Consider the following 8,952-nt stretch of genomic DNA (forward strand, 5'->3'; position numbering starts at 1 on the left):
TTGAAATGTTTGGTATTGGATATTGTTGACAGATGACAATACGCCAATTAGCACAAATGGTAAGTTCCGACAGTGCCTACAAGTGTCCCTACTGGCCGCTAGATGGCAATACCGGTTTCATATGTGTACACCTGGTATTTGGTGCGCATGAACTTTTAATTTAGGTCTGATTAGGATCTAATGTGTTTGTATTTGGAATCGCAATGCCTTAACTACTGGGTCCTTAGTGGCAACTAAGTGGATGTCTATCAGGTTTCTGACTGGTATTTAACTGGTCAGCAGTAACTTGTGAAGTGGCTTCGATTAGGATTTGATGTGTTGTGTACTCGATACTCGCATCGCATCACTTATCGGGTCCTAAATGGCATCTAAACGGATTTTGTTTTCGGTTTCTATTTGCCATATATTTAGAGCGTAAGAACTTCTGATGTGGATCTGACTAGGCTCTGATGTGTGTTTATGTGGAATTTGCAATACATTAACTAATAGGTCATGAGTGGCACCTAAGTGGATATCTACTTGTTTTCTGACTGGTATTTATCTGGTCTGGAGTGACTTGTGAAGTGGCTTTGATTAGGATTTGGCATAAGAAATCCTAATAGGACCTCTTAGAACAGCAATTTTAAACTTGTTTTATTCGTAGAAAGCAGTACCTTATAAGTGTCTCGTAGAGCCACTTTGAAAACATTATTTTGAGTTTTAATGTCCGATTAATTTTAATCTGAGTTCCCATTCAAATTCCTAAGAGAACCTCTTAGAGAAGCAATTTTTTACTTGTGCAGTTCGCGAGAAAGGAGAACCTAAAATGCGCTTCATAGATCAACTTTATAAACCATTATTTTGAGTTTTAATATCCGATTAATTTAACTTCGATTTACCATTAAAAATCCTAATAAAGGCCTCTTAGAACAGCAACTTTCAACTTTTAGAATTTGGGCCACTTTCAATGCAGATCTTCAAATTTTTATTTGACAAATAGAATTCCATTTGACCATTAAAAACGTCATAGAGCCACATAGAGAAGTATCTTGTACTTTGTGATATTCCCAGTCGTGTTTTAAAAGCATATCGGTGCCTAATAGAACCTATTGGGAAAATAAATTCAAGTTAATTTTGGTCCCAGTAGCCGTATAATTGCCGAATACAAGCCATTAGAAACCATACTCAAATAAAAAGGCTCTTCAGTACCACGTAAGACCACATAGAAAGCTATCTGCAATCTGTATGGTTTTAAACAGTTTTTATTGATAACCTTTTAGACATTTTTACTAGGGATCACACGATCAAACGGAGAAATCACGTCATTTCAAACATTCCTTTAAATAATAAGGAAACTGAAAATAGCTTTGAAATAAGCGATGTCGATAAATTGAATAATTTTCAATCTAAGAAAATCTCATAAAGACGAAACATTAGAACTTTAAACAAAAAGAATATTGTAAAAACTTGTAAATGTATACAATGTAGACAATAAATTATATTATAATCTATATATATAATTATAATATCACCTACTTAATTATAATCTGAAATTGCATATATATTTTTATTTTTAAATTGTATGAGACATTCAAATATCATTAAAATCATGAAAATTGCCAGCATTGAAACCTGGAAATATTAAAATCCCAATTTCTTGATTTTATTTCAAAGCGGATAAATATCCAGCCCCCTGAAACTAGAGCACGGAGTAATAATGAGACCGATCTGCGTACATACGTTCTGACTGCGGTAAATGTACATTTATTGCGTTTAAACACAATGCTCACAAGGAAGGGGACATGCGCACTGTGATTTGCGATCTCCTTTTCTCCCGCGAGAAGTATGCGAGTGAGTGCCAGTGCTTCACAACCACGACAACATATTATCTAATATTATACTGTCACATTGTTCAATCTGTAAATTTTATATCACTTAATTATTACAATTAAATATGTATTACTTACCCATACTTTGCACCTCACAATTTGTCAACTTAATTCTGTACAAAAGCACAGAAACAAATAAGCACGTATATTGAAAAACTCTATTGACAATATTTACAGGAACATAACCTCAGTATTTAGTTGTCATTCAACGCGGCACTCACTCGCACATTTCTTGCGGGAGAAAAGAAGATAGCAAGTCACAGTGCGCACTTCCCCTTCCTTGGAGCATTGGGCTTAAACGCCTAAATCTGGCAATAAATGTGCAGTTACCGCAGTCAAAACTCAAAACACTTTGTACAGCATGATCGGTCTCTTAATTATTACTCCGCGAACTAGAGTTCTAAAGAGTTTATGTGACCGAGAATATGTCCGAAAGCACGGGAATATGACCGTTAATTTCTTTGATGGGTGTGCTCTTCGGGAATTTATGAGAATTTAAAAATATTATTTTGTTCGTAACGTTTGAAAAGCGAATCTTGTAGTTTGTACAATTATTTTCATTTATTCTATGCGACTGAATTATAGAATTTGAAATTCAAAAATATTCTTAAACGTTTGATGCTGAGTTTTAGGAATGTTATGGTTTTAAAAGGTTTATTATAAACATAATAATGTTCTACGTGTGAGGGTTATATTAGTATTTAATAGCAGTATTTGAAACGCAAAAATATTCTTCAATATTTGATACTGAGTTTAAAAATTGTTACAGTATATAAAATTTTATCATAAAAATAAGGATGTTCTACGTATTAAGACCATATAGTTCTTATCTTGAAAAGGAATCTTGTACTTTGTACAAATATATTCTAATTATTGCTTCCATGTGCTTGAGTTATGAAGCTTAAATCGTGATAATGTTCTTAAAAGTGTAAGATTAAGGTTTAGAATTTAAAACATTTATTATAAACATAAGACTGTTCTCCGTGTTAAGACTGCAGTTTCTATCTATAAAAAATAATTGTTCTTTGGACAATTAGTATACATATTATTTCTTTGTATGCTCCATTTGTAAAGCTTCAAGTTGAAAAATAAAATGTTCGTAAAAGTTTCAAAATCTTTAGATTCGAACATGAGACTATTTTAACTTCTTATAAAATAAACTACTTAAAAACAATAAAACCGATTTTTTCAAAACCTAAAATTGTAATATTAGCGTATTGAACATAAATATAAATTTAAGTATTACTTAAATTCTTAAAAATCCATTACTTAATATTCTGTGAAAGTAAAATGCAAATATATTAAAATAATTAATAAATATATATTTAAAAGCCTAATAATACTTATCTAACATTTTTGCATTACTTAATTTTTATGTTTTAATTTAATACGCCGGCTGTAAAGAAGTTTTAAAATTGAATTTCCATAAGACTTTACTTTTTTCGTAGTTTCATTTTTATGAAACCTTCATTATTGCAATTCATAGTTTTTGGAAATAAGTGTACAATATTATAATGTTTAAAGATAAAGAAAATATTGGCGAAGATAAAATTCTCTTAAATTCTCTGTAAATGTCACGAGAACGTGACCGGGTTTTAAATGTCCGAGAAATTTAGAACTCTACCTGGAACTCTGAGGGTACTGTCACACCAGAGATGAGTTGGGAGACTGCTCATCTAATGGAATACGAGACTCCGTCAAAATCCGACTGCTAAAAGCGCCCTCTTGATTTGTGGGTCAACTCCTCGGAGTTATTTCGCAGCTTTCGGCATTTTCAGACGTTCCACGTCGTTAATTGCTTAATTTAGAGAATTTTAAAAATAAGTTACCACCGCAGTTACAATTAGCGGAGTTACCATAAATGTAAATGATGTACTGCATATTTATTTACCACTAGAATATTAAGCTTTTATAATATAACTATTCTAATGATTCACAATTATTAGTGAGTAGTTACATAATGAAAACTAATTATTTATTTTTAAAATTAAAATTTTTAATATTGTATCGTTACATAGCTATGTGTATACTATAAATAATAAATTATGACTTATAATTTTAATACATTACCGGAAAAAGTTTTATGTTCACCTATTTTTTAATTACTGATAAGTTTTATTTATTTTAATTATGACAGAGCTAAACATTTTTCTCTTTAAAATGTTGAATGCAATCAAAAATTTAAATTCTGCATAAAATCAAGCAGAGTCAGGCAAAAGATTAATTTGATAAAAATGCTTGAACATTTCAAACTGTTACAAACTTTTTATTCAGAGCTTTTTAAATTATTTTTAATTGTACGATTTAAATGATTGATGGTTCTTTTTCCTTGAAATTAGAATCATATATTTTAGAAAATATAACTAATATATACACACAAAACACTGCTTTAAAGTGTACAGTTATTCAAATAAAATAGAAGAAAAGAGTAATATAAGTACTAAATATTTTAATATAACATACACGATTGCAAATTCCTGAATATTAAACTGCTAACGGTTCTACAACATAGTCTTAAGTTTGAGAGATATATGACCCGTATTTATGCAAGGCCTTTTAAGTTTGAACCCCCCAATTACTTGCAGGGAAAACCTAGAAAGAATTCTTCTGGGACGGAGTAAGAACCGTATATATCTTTGCCTATAGTCCGTATACCTGGTTGAAACTAATCAATTTTGGAAATTTTCCTCCTTTTATGGTATATTTCTGTTGTAAGAATACTCGGTACGAATGGCTGCGTGGCTGTGAGCCCAAAATTACGAAAATAGAATCAGCACCTTATTACGGTTAAAAGACTATCAGAGTTAGAGCATTTTCAAAATCCACAAGAAACAAATTAAAATGAACATTTTAAGCCAAACAACGCATGATATGAAAAAGAAGTCAAGAGAAGAAAAACGTTGATTTTTAAAAGCACTACGAAATTATGATAACAACCTTTTTAATTTGGTCGAAAAGTTGCAAATTCCAAATTTGATCGTGACACACATAATGAAAAGTAATAAAAATTTTATTTTTTGGTCAAACTATGCAAGATACGAAAAAAATTAATGAGCTAATATTGCGCGCCCTGAAAAGACCTACAAATTTATAATGAATCACTTTTCGATAGGACGCTTACATTTTGTTTTTAGTCGTAAAAAACATTAAAAATAAAAAAATAAAATTCTTTGGACTAGCGACACAAGCTACGAAAAAAATGAGACAGAACTTTTTTACCCAAAAAATAGCTATAATTTTTTATAGGACACGTAGTTTTTGCCTTAGACGTAAAAAATAACATTGAAAATCAAAATATTATTTTTTTTGAAAAAACGACACAAGGACAAACTAAAATTAACAGACAAAAAATGTTAGCCTGAAAAGATCTATAAATTTATTATTGATCATTTTTAGAGAGGACGAGTAGATTTTCTTTCAATTGTATTTCAGGTTAAAATTTCGAGAATAGGACAATTATTAAAAATTCAAAAATTTCAAAAAATGAAAAATGTTGATTAGTCATTTTTTTAATATAAATAATTTTCAATATAAAGCAATTAAAATTCGAGGATTTGAAAACGAAAACTAAATTGAATGTTTCAATGTTTGTAAATGTTTTAATTCAGTATTCAATATGAAAATTCAGAGCCTCAAAACTGTAACCATTCAAAAACTTCATATTTTTATTTATTCTTATTTTACACAATGCAATTTTAAACTTTTTAATTTCAACCAGTTTATTTAAAATAAGGGCTGAATTTTGGGGCGTGCAAGCCGTGCGGTTACACAGAGCGCCATGGTTGAGGGGGAGGGAGCATGCGATTTTACTCCCTGCCTTCCTCGACCAGTGTTTTCAGGTTTCTGGAAAGGTGACAACTTGGTACCTGTTTGTCCAAGTCTAATCTCAAGATCAGTAATAGCTTTTTCACTTATCAATTCAAAGATCTGAACTAAGATTGTTTTTTGATGATCATTTCTTACGATACTTTGTAAATTTATAATAATTATTAATCATTTAAACAATTTACATAAACATATTGAGAGATGAGGTATTTTCCAAATAATAAACCCAATTTGTTTACGAAGTTAACTATGATTGTCTTTGCGATGACTTTTTCCTAAGGTATTTGTTAAATCTATAAGAATGGTTAATTATTTAAAGAACTTTCATAACAAATTCAGAATTTAGCTATTTTTCAAACGAATAGGGTCAGTTTTTTTTACAAATTTAATTAAGAACGTCTTTCCGATTAATTATAATAAGCGCATTTTCATGATTTATTATTTAAACTACTTTCATGAGCAAATTAAGAGTTTGGGCATTTTTTGAAGAATAGGCCTAATTTGTTTACGGAATCGACAAAGAATATATTTCCAATCACATTTTCCTACGACACCTTGCAAATTTACAATAATGATGTATTATGCAAATAAATTTCATGAACAAATTCAGAACTTAACTTTTTTTTAGATTTTGAACTATTTGAACATTTTAAACAAATTAATTTATATAAGAAAATGTATGCACTGTATATTCAATAATAATTAAAAAAGAAATTAAAACGCTATAATTGTAAAACCTTCCGTTCTCATTAGTTTCAGTAAGTATCTATTTTTATTAATTTCTTAAAGTAATTTCATAATCTCTTCAGTTAAATATTTTGCTTTATCAAGATTTTCTGTAGTATATTTTCTCTTGCAATACTTTTCTCCATATATTTTACTGTGGTTAATCAGTCGAACATATAACCAGTATTATTATCACTTATTGTAATATGATTTTTTATGTTTAAATCCACGCTGGAGCAGAGGTCTCTCAATTTCACATTTAATAGTTTCTGCTTATACAAGGAAAGGATTCTATCAGTTGTAGGTGGACCAAACGATTTTGGAAGCCGATAGAATGTTCTCCAAGGACCCAAGTGCGAAGTCACATACGGCCCAACATTGGCTCATAGTCGGCAAAAATATTCCCCAAGCTCGGCTACCATTATTGCGCCATTGCCGGATTAATAACTATGGCCTTGACTTGGCAGCCATTGTCAGCCCAACATTGGGTACCAATACTGCTATAGTATAAGGTCTAAGGATATGAGAAAAAAGATATTTAAAAATAAATATTAATTGATTGCGAGTACTTTGAATATAAATATTAATGGCCCTGTTTAGATTGAATACATATATTACATTTTGCACATTATATTTCAATAAAAATTTCTAACGCTACGGGGTATCGAACCTACATCTATATACTTAAATCTATCGTCTAGCAGTCAGGACTGCTAACCAATACGCTAAGCCGACAAAGTTGAAACTCGGTGAAAAAGCGATTCTCTTAAGCTGCAGTTCAGTAAAGTTAAATAAACAAATTTTAAGCTCCCTTTTTAAATTATTCATTATTATGCGACGTTGTGTAAATATGAAATACACGAAATGTTAACAGGAATATCAATACAATAATTTTTAAGCAAATAATTCAAATCGATTACAATTGTTCTTCGCGTAATATCTCATTTTTTCCGTTGTAGCCTGCTTTAAAACTTTTTGCAATGACAGGAAATGTAATTTTTCATAAACATTAACAATTTTTAATGACAGAACTTAACAAATTTCATCCTGAACTTTGACAATTTTTCAATAATTTTTTTTATCTTAAGTGCAAGATTTATTTATTAGGTGCTAAAACTGAGACTTGGCGAAACAAAATGCTGATTCTGGGCCAAGCATCGGTGGAGGATCAGCAAATATAAAAAGCCAATATAGGCTGCCAGTACTGGCTCAACATTAGGCCGATTTAAGTAAAACATGGTTTGCCGTGGCAAAAGTGACACTTGGCCCAGTAATGTGCCGTCACTGGGCCAGACTTTGGCTAATCCTCGTAAAACATGGTTCCCCGTATTAAAAGTGAGACTTGGCGCAATAAAGTGCCGATCCTGGGCCAAGCATCGGTGGAGGATCGGCAAATATAAATAGCCAATATAGGCTGCCAGCACTGGCTCAACAGTGGTTCGATTAAAATGCCAATATTGACCCAATAATTTTAGCCGATCTTTGGCTGCCAAAATTGGACTAACACTGGGCCGTGTATTTAGCTCCGGCAATTCGCACTTGGGGAAATATTTTAGTATTATACCATTCACAATTAAGCCATTATTTGCCTTTCGTGGTGTAGGCGTGACTCACTGAGCGTGGAAGGGAGTAATGTGAGGAAAGGGGTGTAGATCCTTAAGAGTTAGGATTGATCTAGAATAATTCTTGACTTTTACATTCTCGTCAGAGAAGGTATCAGATTTGTGTAAAATTGGTTCCCCCAGTTTTTGTCAAATGTCCACGTTTTTAGACCCCCTGAATCCAAAAAACAGATTTTTATGAATGTGTTTGATGTATAATTAACAATTAAGTTTATTTTGCGCATTTCAAATATAATTAATTTAGAGTATCCAGTAATAAGCGTAGACTAGAGAAAAAATAATATCTTCAGATTTCAACGCAAAAGTGAAGATTATATTCTATTATTTTAAATGCGCGCTTTTTTCATCTGCCTAAAATTCCACAAGAAGAATAAGATACCTTCTAAACTTATTCACTTCTATTTCCATAGCGACCGCCACACAGTTTTCTATTCTCCCAAAGAGAACGTGTTTTCAATATATTTAATTCCTTCTAATTGTACCGGTAACGCACCTCACAGATATATTTTTTATTCCTCAGAAGTAGTCATATTTTGATTTTATTTAATTCCTTCTAATAAGTTTACAAAATATGCGTAATAAGTTGTTTTAATTTCTTCATGTGGAATGTAAATTCTGAAATTTTAATTCTCACTAATTCAACTCTGCCTCTCTTGAGTTAAAATTATTTTAATTCACACATTTGCATAGATTTCTTTGTTGCATTTTTTAAGACGTTTAAATAAATTATTAAAATATAAATAAATATAAACTTGAATATTTTTCGAATTTATAAGTTATAAAAAGATTTAATAATGAAAAATAGGTAATGCTTTCGTTAAATTTTACTAACAAGGAAGGTACCCGAATTTTTATAAGTGCCCATAAGCCCATTCAAGGGGTGAAACCCACCCTTGAGGTCCCCCCCCCCC

Source organism: Belonocnema kinseyi, chromosome 6, assembly GCF_010883055.1.
Source record: "Belonocnema kinseyi isolate 2016_QV_RU_SX_M_011 chromosome 6, B_treatae_v1, whole genome shotgun sequence".
NCBI lineage: Eukaryota > Metazoa > Arthropoda > Insecta > Hymenoptera > Cynipidae > Belonocnema > Belonocnema kinseyi.